This window comes from Nilaparvata lugens, chromosome 5 (genome assembly GCF_014356525.2).
Source record: "Nilaparvata lugens isolate BPH chromosome 5, ASM1435652v1, whole genome shotgun sequence".
NCBI lineage: Eukaryota > Metazoa > Arthropoda > Insecta > Hemiptera > Delphacidae > Nilaparvata > Nilaparvata lugens.
In genome coordinates, this window is record NC_052508.1 from 69,473,325 (window position 1) to 69,487,350 (window position 14,026).

Below are 14,026 nucleotides of genomic sequence, written 5' to 3' on the forward strand. Positions count from 1 at the left end.
TTGGCTACTTTGAAAAATACTAGCCGTCAGGCTCGCTTCGCTTGCCATATCCGTCTAGCCAGGGGGCTCCGCCCCCAGGACCCCCGACTGCATCGTCCAGAAATTAGATCAGCAAGCTCGCTTTGCTCGCCAGCATTTTTCATTTCATCAGAAGTCCAAGTACATTCGTTATTACAAAGTACAAGCATTATTTCAAATTCCTTCGAACACAACAATATTACACCCTAGCTGAGCTTTTGTACTGAGTTTGAACATCTTCTGTTCATTTGTTCTCGATAAAGCTGAGAAAGCGCAAAAAACGCTGGAAAAACGCAGATTTTGGGCGTATCTTTGGAAATTTTTACAAATCCGTACTTAGTGCCAACTGAACATATCTACCAAATTTGAACGTTTTTTGGTCCGGTAGATTTTTAGTTCTGCGAGTGAGTGAGTGAGTGAGTCAGTCAGTCAGTCAGTGAGTGCCATTTCGCTTTTATATATAATATATAGATCACAAACTGGGATATGACAATTAATATTCCTCATCGCTTCACTCCAAGATTCAGTTATTGATCTGTAAACAGGATACAAATTTATAGATACGTTCCCAATCTTTTGACTGTTAAATGGATAGGAAATACTCATGCTATTTTTATTGTAGCCTATCTTTCGAACATGGAGAAGTGCAGCAATCCGGCTCAATTTTGGACAGGTGGAATATGGGAGGGAGATAAGTTTTGGAAGCCGCAAGGGAAAAACTGTACCCGAAAGGGAAATTTTGTGAAGTGGAGGGAAATCACTTCTACACCCTCGCATTTCAATTTGACGCTCAGTTCGTCTGGCGCGCTTCTATTGGCTGGAAGGTCGTGATAACAGATTAGGCTCGAGTTGCACTTTCGCGATCGAAACTTTTCAACATACATTATTCTGTGTCGCGGCTGCAGAGTTTCCGCTTCTGTACATCCTGCTGATTTTGGACAAATCATTTGAAGGTAGAAGAGATTTGAAATAACTTTCAATCGGTAGCATGACATGTGAAAATATAAAAGTAGAGAAACTATATTTAACTAAAGTATAGAACTTCATACAGGATTGGGAAAACATCATTTTGAATTTTTCTTGTACATCGTATAAGAGAAAAGGTTAGAAAAATATGGTTTCCATGAAAAATATAATGGAAAAGTCGAAGTAAAATGTTATATGAATTAATTGAAAATTGACTGAAGAATTCGTTCAATTTCAACTTGAAAAGGGAGAAAATTATTACCTCAATTTTTCATTCCCAATTAATTTTTATTAAAAAATATGAGACGTGTAGTTGGGAGGATGATGACATCATTGTTGGCAGTTTCATTTCGATCAAGAAGCGGTTCTTTTTTTTATTCAATCACCATATTTACTGAATTTTATTGTCATTTCTTGTGCTAATTCCTTCAACATCTCTTTATAATATTTTGTATTGTATTTGTATTGTTTGCCAAATGCGTGATTAAGTGGTAGAACTGTCCATACTTTGCCACGTCAACAAATAAAAAAGTCATTCCATTCTATTCTATTTTATCAATGATAAAACACATCATGATCATAGAAAGATTATGAAAAAAAAACACTTTTGCTGTTTGCACTAAAGAGTATAATCAAAGAGAAACAATAGCGTAAGTAGATATCCCATGGTATAGGGTGGGCGTTTATATCGCAACTTTCACTGTTATCCCAAGCCGATTTCTGTCGATTATTGTTGATTTTTACTGTTTTGACCGGGTAAGAGTGTATGAACGGCACAATATGAGAGACTACCAGCGTCATAAAGCTTCACGGGAAAGAACTACGTGGGCTATCGGCTTGAGATAACAGTAAAAGTTGCGACATAAACGCCCTATGCCATGGGATATCTACTTACGCTATTGTTTCTTTATGGTATAATGTTATATGTTTATGTCCTTGGAGTGTGAAGTGTTTCTAGTATTTGAAGATGATAATAGGGTAACGTAGGGTAGAAACATTATTATTAAATGAATATATTTTCAGCTTCAGCCTGCAATATTATGTGGGAGATCTGAAATTTTAATGAGGAATGATCAACGTTTTCACCTTTAACGTGGTGGAAGTCCCTCTATTGTGCAAGTATTTTCCCACATCTTGAAGAATCTTATTTCAAAACAACATTTGTGATGTACAGGAGCGCGTGGCTCAAGTTATCATCATAGCATAATAACATGCATTGACTATTCAAAATATGGGTGTTGATAATGATTGGAAAACTTGATGATTGAGAAAATAATAGAAATTAATTCCCCATACCTATTCAAAGGGTACGTTCATAGTTTTTTAAGTTCTCAAATCATCACAGTTTGAAATATAACATTATCAGGTACTTTTATAGTCCAAATACGTTTTTGAAGCATCACTCTTTATAATATAACACTCTCACAGTTTTCTCAAAGTGTTTCTCGATGTTATGTTATGTTATGTTACAATGAGCCATCACAATAATAATTGAAAATCACTACATGATATCATCAATGTATTTGATGATAAAATGTATTTGATGATAAAATGTATTTGATTTTAACAATGTATGTAAATTGATTTTATCAATGTATTAGATTTTAACACATAAAACATTTTATATCTGTACATGTCACATAATTATGAGGATAAATTCAGAGAAGAGTATGAGTTGAGATTTATATAGCAGTCAGCTTATTCGATAATATAGTGAGAGAAACTCACAATTCTTATTCCTTATGCTCTGCTTAAAATAATAAATCACATTTTTGGCTGGAGACAAGATACTGGATTTACTGTTCCGGATGCTTTATAACGCATGACCCAGAATGAGATCATATTGTGGATGTGGATGTTTCTCGAGAACCAAATATGATTACGCTGGTAGACAGTACTGTGTTGTACTGTATTTTCTTGTTTGAGTTTGGCAATATTTTATCCTTAGCTCCTCGTGTCATCTATTATATAATTTGTTTTCTTGTAGCCAAAAGATACACCACTCTGAATATTCACTGTATTAATATAGATATTATTTTACTGTTATATAGAGTGGAATAGGTTTTCATTTTACCAAATTACCAGTTTACTTAACACAATAATTTAATAATAATTTTCTTTGGTAGATGATTTTGACGTTTAGAATTTTAACAAGAATATAATTTGTGGATCCAAGTGCAATTTCTAATATTTTTTTGCGATTGTGAAGGAAGATTTCTGTTTGGATTTGTATTTTGAAATTAATAATCTGATAAATTCAAAATTATTGTAGTACATACATTTTTTGGACTCAAAATAGTGTGTAAATTAAGTTATCATTTACATAACCTCTAGACTGTGTTGTGTATTCCAAATTAAGGTTTAGAGCAGTTATGGGCGAATGCCTGTTGTTTTTACCCGCATTTTATCTATTGTCTATGAATATGAGTTTATACTTTGAGTCGGTTTATTATGTTGAGTTCATTTTTTATCTATTAGTTATTTGTAGATGAGTTTGTTTATTATGTTACTCCCCCCATAGAAAGGATTCAGAGGATTTCCTTGTTCAATTTTTTGTTTTTCAGTTTTACTTCAATTTCTGCTAAAATATTCAAATGATCTCTAATCAAAATCTTTCCTGTCATTTTTCTAGTTCTTCAACATTTTCAGTATGATTCCTGATTAGAACAAATAGAATTTTTTTCCAATTCAAAAATTAATTTATTTCGCACAACATAATATATACAAAACATTGCACCGGTAAAAATACAACAATAAAAAATACTGATGAAAATCCACTTTGATAAAACAACTTACTTTTACATTATTTTGTTTTGCTTTAGAGGACAAAAAAATAAAGCGTAATAAAGATGGGCACACATAGGCATAAGTCCTATTTATTTATTTATTCATCATTTACAATCAACTTAAGGACAAAGAAACAGACTATTGGAGTGGGGAAGGAATAATTGCAGGAGGAATGTCTTATGGACTTTCTGTCAGTTGTTAATCTCTGTTTTTCCGAATTCACCAAGTACCTATTGGAGTTGGATTTAACAAAGCACTGTCCGTCGTATCCTGAAATTAAGTACAACATTCTTTGTACATTAAACATTCGTGATGGAAATTAGATTGTTTCCAGGTTTTTCCGGAGTATTTCGACTGAAATCGTTATAACAAAAGATATAGCTACTTTCATTAGTGTGCAATTCACATTACTATCGACCAACAATGAATTCTTCGCATAGTTTCCCTGGTGAACCTCTGTCAAGCATTTATTAGCTTATAAAATAAATAAAAATTATTCACCATGAATACAATTTTTTCATGAAAAACGTAACTCACTCGGTCTTCTTCTGAGTCCTTGAAAACTCGACCGACTAGACAAGGAGGGGTTACTTTGATCGTCGCTCACCGTTATGAAGATATTTAATACTTACAGTATAACGTTACAGCGCTTTTTTAATGAGAAAGCGTATTTAATGAGAAGTGTACGAGAAAGGTTTAATGAAAGTTTTTTATTGTTGATGGTCTCGTGTAACCTGAAATTATCACCCACCGTGTTATATTATTCTCCACAAGGAGAAAACTTCTTTAGTCACGCTGGAGATGGGAATTTCCATTCAAAATATTGTTACTTTATAATATAGTTCTCAACAGAGAGTTTTCCTAACCTTGAATATTGGAAGATTACGATTATATCGTGGAAACAATAACATCCTGGAATAGCGGAAACTCATGATACTATTCATTCATCTCATCATGGAAGAATTCAATTACTTTAAAATGAAATAACAAACTATTGAAGCAAATTAATGGAAAGAAAATAGAGGATTGAATGAAAAACACTAAGAAATTGTCAAAAAACCACTGATTTATTGATAATTAGAAAGACCGGTTTCGGTTATTACACCATTGTCAATCTCTGATAAACTAAAACTAAATACAAGAGCAGCAGAATTTATACTAGTAGGCGAGTACTGCTATTGGTCGAGGGCATGAACGCCTGCCATTGGCCTAGCTAGACAGTCTCCTCCCCCTACACGGTGTGACAACCTTCAGTTTCAAGCATTGTCCATTGAAGAAAATGTTCCTTTCTGCTACTCCATACTTGAGTTTCAATTTAAAATATAACTTCACTTGTTCAGCTTGACTTGCTAGTTTCACTTTTTGTGTAGTTGAGAAGTTGATATTGTGGTAATTATTCATATTGAATGAAAAACACTAAGAAAAAAAAAAAAGGGAAAATAGAGGATCCTTGTTTAGTTTCCAACAGAGAGCTATCCTATCCTTCAAAATTGAAAGATTACGATTATATCGTGGAAACAATAACATCCTGGAATAGCAGAAACTCATGATAAGTTACTATTTATTTATTTTATCATGGAAGAAGTCAATTACTCAAATGAAATAACAAACTATTCAAACAAATTGATGGAGAGAAAATAAAGGATCTAGCACCAACGACTAGCAGGTAACCCGTGCTTCGCAGAGGTTTGATTAAGAACTTGACAAACTGAAAACTTGACCCACTGAAATCTTGAAGAATTTAAAATGGGCCAATAATCATCTTCGAAAAATTAATAATCTATATGCAAAATTTCAAGCTAATTAATCCAGTAGTTGTGACCTGATGATGTGTCACTCGTTAAATCTTCCCTTTATTATATACTAGCAGGTAACCCGTGCTCCGCAAGGGTCTAATTTAAAATTTGACAAACTGAAAACTTGACGTAATAAAATCTTGAAGAATTGAAAATAGACCTATAACCATCCTCGGTTAATTAGGAATTTATATGCAAAATTTCAAGTTAATCAGTCCAGTAGTTCAGGCTTGATGATGCGTCATTTGTTAATTTCCTATCCCGTGAGTGTATAAGCCAGTTCTTTCCTTCATTATTATATTATAGAAGATAATAGATAAAGATTGAGATTATGGGGTCTACATTTTTCTACTCATATCCAACTATAGGGTTCTAGTTCATGATTTATGGTGATGAATGTTATATTTTTTATCACTTTCGTCACTTTCGTTAATGTAGTTAATTTCCATCACTTCTTTCTTTCTGTACAATGTGGTTATTTCCATCACTCTTGTTCTGGAGTCGATGAAGTTCACAAATCAAACAAATAATATCAGGTATAATAATTAAAAAAAATATTCTTAAAACAAACATAAAGACGATCAAAAAATATTTCAATAGAAAAGTTGCCCCTATTCTGTTGATCTGTATAAATTACAGCTATTTTATACAGTGAAAGGTTATCGAAATAACATGAGTTGAAGATCAAGTATTCGAATGTTCCAGTAAGAAAATGATTCATTGTCTATGAGTAGAAAGTTTAAACTATAGTTTCATAATCTTTGCAAGTGTTCGCAATTCAATGACTGCAATCTCTATATTCTAAACAAATAATTATTGATGTTTCCGTGATAAAACGTTGAACTTGACCTTTCAATGCAATGTAATGGGAATCGAACTAATCTTATCTATCAGAAGATTAAAAATCTGGTGTGGCGCACTCACACAACTTTCCTTGCCGTTATGAAAATTGACCACTCGACGCTAGTGTTCACGCGCATCTCGAGTCTACTATTCAAAGATCTAAGCAAGCTAGTGATGGGACAATAACGCCGCAGACACATGAACTCTTCATAGTGAATGATTCAATAGAATCAACACTTGCCAACAGTATTCAAATTGAATAATCTTATTTTCTCGAACTTCGAGTTTATTTTCAATTTTAGGTGAAAATGTTACTGAACTTTAATTGTGGAGATTTTTATGCTCAATCTTTTCCACTTGAAATTTTTGTTTGAATTGTATCTGAAGCCTGATAATTGGGAATCTAAAATCAAACTTTGCATAGATGAGGCGGAGCTCCTGAAATTTTCACAGATATGGGACTTGTGACAGTTGATAGAGCTCATCAATGACTATTTTAGGTATAAATTTGATCAAAATCGTTAAAGCCGTTTTTAAGAAAATCGCGAAAACCCCTGTTTTTGACAACATTTTTGCAATTTTAGCAGCCATCTTGAATTGCATTTGATCGAAATTGTTCGTGTCGGATCCTTATATTGTAAGGACCTCAAGTCCAAATTTCAAGTCATTTCGTTAATTTCCGACAGATGAGATATCGTGTACAGAGACACTCATACACTCATACACACACACACACCCACACACACACACACACACACACCCACACACACACACATACAGACCAATACCCAAAAAACACTTTTTTGGACTCAGGGGACCTTGAAACGTAAAGAAATATAGAAATTGGGGTACCTTAATTTTTTCCGGAAAGCAATACTTTCCTTACCTATGGTAATAGGGGAAGGAAAGTAAAGAGTTGACATACTCATAAAACCAAACTTGATTCTAAAGCTGCATTTACACCAAAGTTATTAACAAAATTAATTATTAACTTAATCTTAATAGATTCTATTAGATTGGACAGAACTTGACATACACATAATGTTCACTATGTGTATGATAGGTTATTTTTAATCTAATAGAATCTATAAAGATTAAGTTATTAACATTTTGTTAATGACTTTGGTGTAAACGTAGCTTAAATATGTCATGTTATGTTATATAATCATCACTCTTAACAATAGTATTATATATTATAGAAACATAGAAGGAAACTACACTAATTGAGTTAAATATTTCAGAAAAAAAATAGGTAGTGATTACTCATCAAATCAAAGATGTATTTCTCATTTTTAGAACTCGTGGCTGGAGCTCAAGGCTTCTTTTTCCAGTCACGTCAAGAACTATTTTAATTCAATGATTATTTATTTTCCGGCTCTTATCAACCCTTCGAAATTCAAAATTCATCAGTCATATCTCGAATACGTATTCTCTGAGTGTTAATCTCTGGTGAAAACAGAAATTTTAAACTTAACCTCATTTTGGACTATTTATGTGCCAAAATCAAGGAATTGAAGAAGTTTTGGGCAATTGCCTGTTTCTCTTTCCAAATATCGTGTTTGTGACTGTTCTAATGAATAAATAAATAAATACATAATAAATTTTGTTTGTAAAAATATTTCTTGTATTTGGCGATAAATTCATTATTCATTAAAAAAAATCCTATTGAATACTATAAAATAGGGAGAGAAAACAGGTGTCGGAGCTGAACATTCCCTTTCCTGAATTTAGCTGAATAAATTGTCATTTCAGAAATTAAAGTTTTCTCCTTGACGCAAGCCACAAATAGACCTAACAATTCGAACTCAATCTCTCCTCTCACATCTTTTACCAACGGTTCGAATGTTATCTCAACATTTCTGAAATTTACTGGCAGCGATTATATCATATTGACTTCCACCTCACTGTCTTGGAACATCGTGTTTCATTGACTAATGTCGAAAACTTGGCTCCAAGTCAAGAGGCTCTTTACTAACTTCCTCTTCCACTTTGGAAATAATTTTGCGGCGGCGTGAGAAGTTTTATCAACTTTCAGATTAGTTGGAGCTGAATACTGGCGTAATTAAGGTGGAATATTCAACTGTTGATGATCGTTCTGTATTAAGTCGCGTTTCAAATGCTCTCTACTCTTTTAGCCTTGTGCACAACACAGCTATTTCCAGGATTTTCGGTCAATATTTTAACCTTTCCACAACAACTTGGAGACAAATTCCACTACACCACACAGTTATGTACAACTCCTCTTTCACTGTAGTAGCGTCCCGACTGTGTCATTCTATCATCTGAGTTGATTTTCTCACCAAGCTTCTATTTGTTTAAATCGAGGCTTCTGTCATCATTAATAAGTGATACCTTAGCATAAGTTCATTATGATTGGCAGGGTTTGGTGCATTCATGCTCTCATTTCATTGCTCCTATCTCATGTACAGTTTCATAATAACTTCTTTTCTTTTTTATTAAAAGTCTGATCACAATGTTTTATAATAGGACCACCTTTATAGTTTATTCCTTACCTATTCCAACTACCCTCTATTGTATTGTATTATGTCTTGTATTAACATTTCATGGTATACTTTCATGATAAGTTTCATTCCACATTGATGGAAATAACATCTTTTCTTTCCTACAGTATTGCTAATGTGATCTAGTATAATGTTGATGGCTTAATATATACTATATTAAATTTCTTTGATACTGTATTTGTAATTGATTATACTGATGCAGAACTGTTAAATAATTATTTATGTATTAAGTTTGATTTAATTTTATTGTCAATTTTTGTAAATGTTACCATAGGCAAGAGCCTTGTAACGATTATCAATAGATTAATATCTATCTATCTATCTATCTAAAGTCTCTGCCGCTCTGTCGCTGTCATCCTAATCGTTAGTGTGCTCATTGCATTAATTTGCCACTTCAATCAATGTCAATTAAGTGTAGGAATATGTTGACTATAGTGAGGTCCACGTTTTAATTGCTGTCTAGAAAGATTGGAGAAAAACGTTGCCGATTTTCTGTCTTGTCAATGCCTTCTATAGACGGTAGCTGATACATTTTTATTGATGTAATATTAACGGTTCACTCTCGTTTATAATAAACAATTATTTTTTATTTAGCAAGAAATTATAATTCTCAATAATTTCATGATGAATTTTCATAATTATTGGGCTGAAATGTTTTGCTAATTAATTATCAATTCTACAATGTTGAAAGACGATCTGGCAACAGAGCAAAGCGAGAAAGAGAAATCATATTTTTCAATAATCTCATAATGAATTTTTATAATTAAACTGAAATGTTTTGTTGATTAATTATGAATTATTATACATTGTTAAAAGACGATCTGGCAAAGCGAGAAAGAGATGGTGCTATCCGCTTTGTTGAATGATAGACAAGAATAGCAATACCATTGCTGATCAAACACTGCCATTATAACGTGGACCTTACTATAGTAGAGTTGTACGTTTACTTCAATATGCCTCAGTTGGAGGGTACAATAATTCATAATGATAGAGACAATTGGACTGTCTCCAATAATTGGAATAATAAAATCGCTTCCTGGTGGTTAGGAACCCACCTAAAATGTTGTGTCCATTCATGTCTTATAAAATCTGCCTCATTACCTAAGCACAAGCCTAGAGATCATGTGGGCATCACCCTCAGCAAAAAAAAAAAATTGAAATAACCGATGACTGTCGACTGGAAGGTCAATTATTTTCCCAAAAATCGAACTGGAATAATCAATAAACATTGAAAATGATTTCTTCTATGTTTGGTTTTAAAGCATCTAAATTTAAAATTCTACTTTGTGAAGATATTGAGAACTGAAAATTTTGTGAAGTGAACAACTACAAGACTTGAACTATTTCGGACTATGTGTAACCTTATCTAAATTTGGGAGAGGGATATTACAAGGTTACCTTATTTTCTCTCTCCCTATCATTTTGATGATGTATTTACGACTTATTGTATGAATAAATAAAGAATAAAGAATTATTGAATAAATGATTCTAATTGGAATAGTATGAATTAGAATTATTGTGTAATTGAAGAACTGGGATAATCAATAAACATTGAAAATGATATCTTCTATGTTCGGTTTTGAAGCATCTAAATTTAAAGTTCCACCTTGTAAAAATAATTATGGACTGAAAATTTTGTGAAGTGATCAACTACAAGACTTGAACTATTTCGGACTATGTGTAACCTTATCTAAATTTGGGAGAGGAATATCACAAGGTTACCCTATTTTCCTCTCCCTATCATTTTGATGATGTATTTACGACTTATCGTATGAATCAACCAAGAATAAAGAATTATTGAATAAAAAATTGTAATTGGAAACGTAAGAATTAGAATTATTGTGTAATTGAAGAATTTTAAGTGACACATAACCTCTAGCTAAATTTGAACAACTGTTGTATAAATTAGAATTGGAACCGTTTTGGGCGTAGGTTAGCCTGTGGTACTTTTCTGTAAGTTGTGTAGTTCTGAATGATTGAATAAATAAATAAAGATACTTCTTCCATAATTTTGAATGAATGAATGATCAGCTCTGTTATTTTAATGAAAATTTGATAACTGTTTTAAAAGAAAATATCGTGAATAGGAAGAGAGAAAGTTGATGAGCGAAAGTTGGACAGCGAAAGTTGCGCATCTTGAGAGAAAGTTGATGAGCATAGTTTTGGAGTGTTGAGATAAACGTGTGATAATTATCATTCGATTACACATATTTTATAATCAATAATCAATTCTGTTAGAAATTAATATTGATAACTTTTTTTGAAGAAAAATCTTGAATAATGAGCTTGAGAAAAGGTTGATGAGCATAGTTTTGGAGAGTGTTGAGATGAAGGTGTGATAATCGAAGGAGTAAAAGAATGGTTGCAGGGTGAAGGAAGCTCTGTTTATCAAAATTGTGAGCAAAGAAAGATGAGGCTTGAGAGATATAGGGAGAGCAATAGTGAGAGAGAAGCAAGTGGTAGAGATTGAGTAAGAGAAAGTATTCCCTTGAGTCGTGGCTCGACGAAAACTGTCAGCCACTTACCTCACCTCACCATACCTCACCATACCTCACCTCACCATACCTTACCACTCACCTTCTCAGCCGTATCCGCAACACATTTTCAACTTCACTGTTGCTGCCTTCCTTGTACCATTCAGCCTCTTTATTTTGTAGTGAACTTCATTTTTACTCCACCGATGGCGTTTCTTCCACTTTTATTATGATTGTTCATGTTTTTATTCAACGGTTACCTAAATCGTTGATGAAAAATACTTGATTTGTAGTATTTCAGAAGACTCCACCCTCCACCCTATCTCGACTGACAATCTCGACATCAAAATTTAATATATTTACAATATTTTATCAACCTTGCAACGGTCTCATGGCCAGATTTTCCATTGACTTCCTATATATTTGTGTGCGTCTTTATATATGCCTTACTATAAATATGCTAATAATAATTGACCGAGTGAGTGAGGTCAAAGATTCAAGTCGACGGTTTGGCGTTTATCTTAATGTTCAAATGTTTATATGCTGCGCATTTACGGCGAAGCGCGGTAGTAGATCTTAATGAAATTTGACAGGTATGTTCCTTTTCAAATTTCGCGTCGACGTATTATCAAGGTTTTTGGAAATTTTGCATTTCGAGGATAATATAAGAGGGAAAAGGAGCCTCCTTCATAAGCCAATATTACCGTAAAAATCAGACTATAGAATTATTCATCATAAATCAGCTGTCAGTTTAGATTATAGTTCTATATTAACATATGCTATGTACATTTCAAATATAATATTTATGTCCCATTAGTGAAATTTGAACATTAGTTCTAAAAAATCTAGGAGGAAAATTGAAATTTGGGCTTCGAGATTCATAAGATTGATGTTCAAAAACATCAAACATCTAGGAAAAGTATCTTTCCATCAACGCTAGTAGACAGTTGACTATAATACCACCCGTTCAAAAACATCGGACATCTTGAAAATTGTATCTTTCTATCAACGTTGTAGACAGTTGCAGCCAGATAACAGCGCTCACACTCACATTCCGGGACGACACGTCACGGTACGATATAGGACAGAAAGCTCTATGTTTATTTAGGATTTTTTCTAGACATTTTAATTGATAAATTATTTATTAATTTTTGAGAAAACATAACAACAGGTCAATGTAACTCACTGAGCGCGAGGTCTACTGTTCACAGAACTACTAGTATATTTACAATATTTTATCAACCTTGCATCGGTCTCATGGCAAGATTTCTCATTCACTACCTATGTATTTGTGTGCGTTTAAATTTATGCCATACGCTGATAATAATACTCTGAAAGAGACTTTCTCACTCTTCCAGTTATTTTCCCATACAACAGTTATTCAGTTATTTCAACAGTCCATTTGGATTCTCTAGATTCAGGCCCATACACCATCTATGTGTAATGCTTTTCTAAGTTTACATGAAGAAATGACCGCAATCATATCTGGTATCAACCAACATCTGATCAAATAATATCAAACTTATTTCCATTCATTTTCTCATTCAACAGTTATTCTAATACTGTCCAATTGAATTCTCTAGATTCAGGTTCATATTATTCACCATCTTAGTTGAATTCTTATCTAGGTTTACATTAAGAAATTACCGCATTTATCATAATGTGTTACATACCTGGTTTTAGCCAACAGCAGAGAACTTCTATACTGTATTCTGTTTCAACAGTCAATCAATCTCCTTTTAAAATGGAGAAGGTGGTTCTGGATCTTTATTGACAGTTGAACATAGGATGATTGTCTCTGAACTTGTTTTGGCTTCTCTCTTTCAACTTTTTTATATAATAAAAAATAACTCAAATTCGTCTCTCATATTGGCTTTGAATCTATGATATCATTGTCATAGTTATGTTATATGTCATAATTTTTTAATAATTTTATGAATGGATCATACAACATCAATATGCCCTCCACAAATTTCATATAGTTAGAAATGAAATTGAGATTGGATCTCTCGGTTTTGATTGTTCTTTGTAATTCATGGATAAATTTCTCCACATCTAAATGTCTCCCACAACATTCATATAAATTGGGATGAAATTGACATTGAATCTCACAGTTTTGATTGTTCCTGGACGTTTCTGTGTTTTTAATAATTTGTCCACAATCGCTCATAATTCAAGACCTATTATCGAGTGTATGAAGTGTTTCATCCACTTATGGAATCCTCTTGTAATGAATTGAGTGTGAAGAATGATAAGAATCGATAATCTGTGACAAAAGTAGGCTTAGTTTTCCAGTGAAGATTGAATCTATTGAGTGGAGAATGTGAAAATGAGATTTTCTTTTTTTATTCTTCATTCATTTATACAATAAGTACATTATCAAAATGATAGGCAGAGGGAAAATAAGGTAACCTTGTGCTATTCCTTTCCCAAATTTAGATAACACATAATCCGAAATAGGTTAAGTCTTGTAGTTCTTCAATTCACAAAATTTTCAGTCCCCAAGTATATTCACAAAGTGGATCTCTTGTAATGAATTATAGGTTTGAGAAGATAATAGAAATAAAAATAATAATCTGTTACTTGAAAAAAAAGTTTTCATATGAGGAAGGATGTTTCT

General features: G+C 32.8%; 1 protein-coding gene across 1 annotated transcript in view; it reads left to right on the forward strand.

The window, feature by feature from the left end:
* The first annotated feature begins 797 nt into the window (after positions 1-797).
* Positions 798-14,026, forward strand: part of LOC111061006 — a 253,961-nt gene continuing 240,732 nt past the window's right edge. Inside the window, exon 1 of the mRNA XM_039429182.1 lies at positions 798-971. The gene's annotated coding sequence lies outside the window, so the exon portion shown is untranslated. The remainder of the gene's footprint in view (positions 972-14,026) is intronic.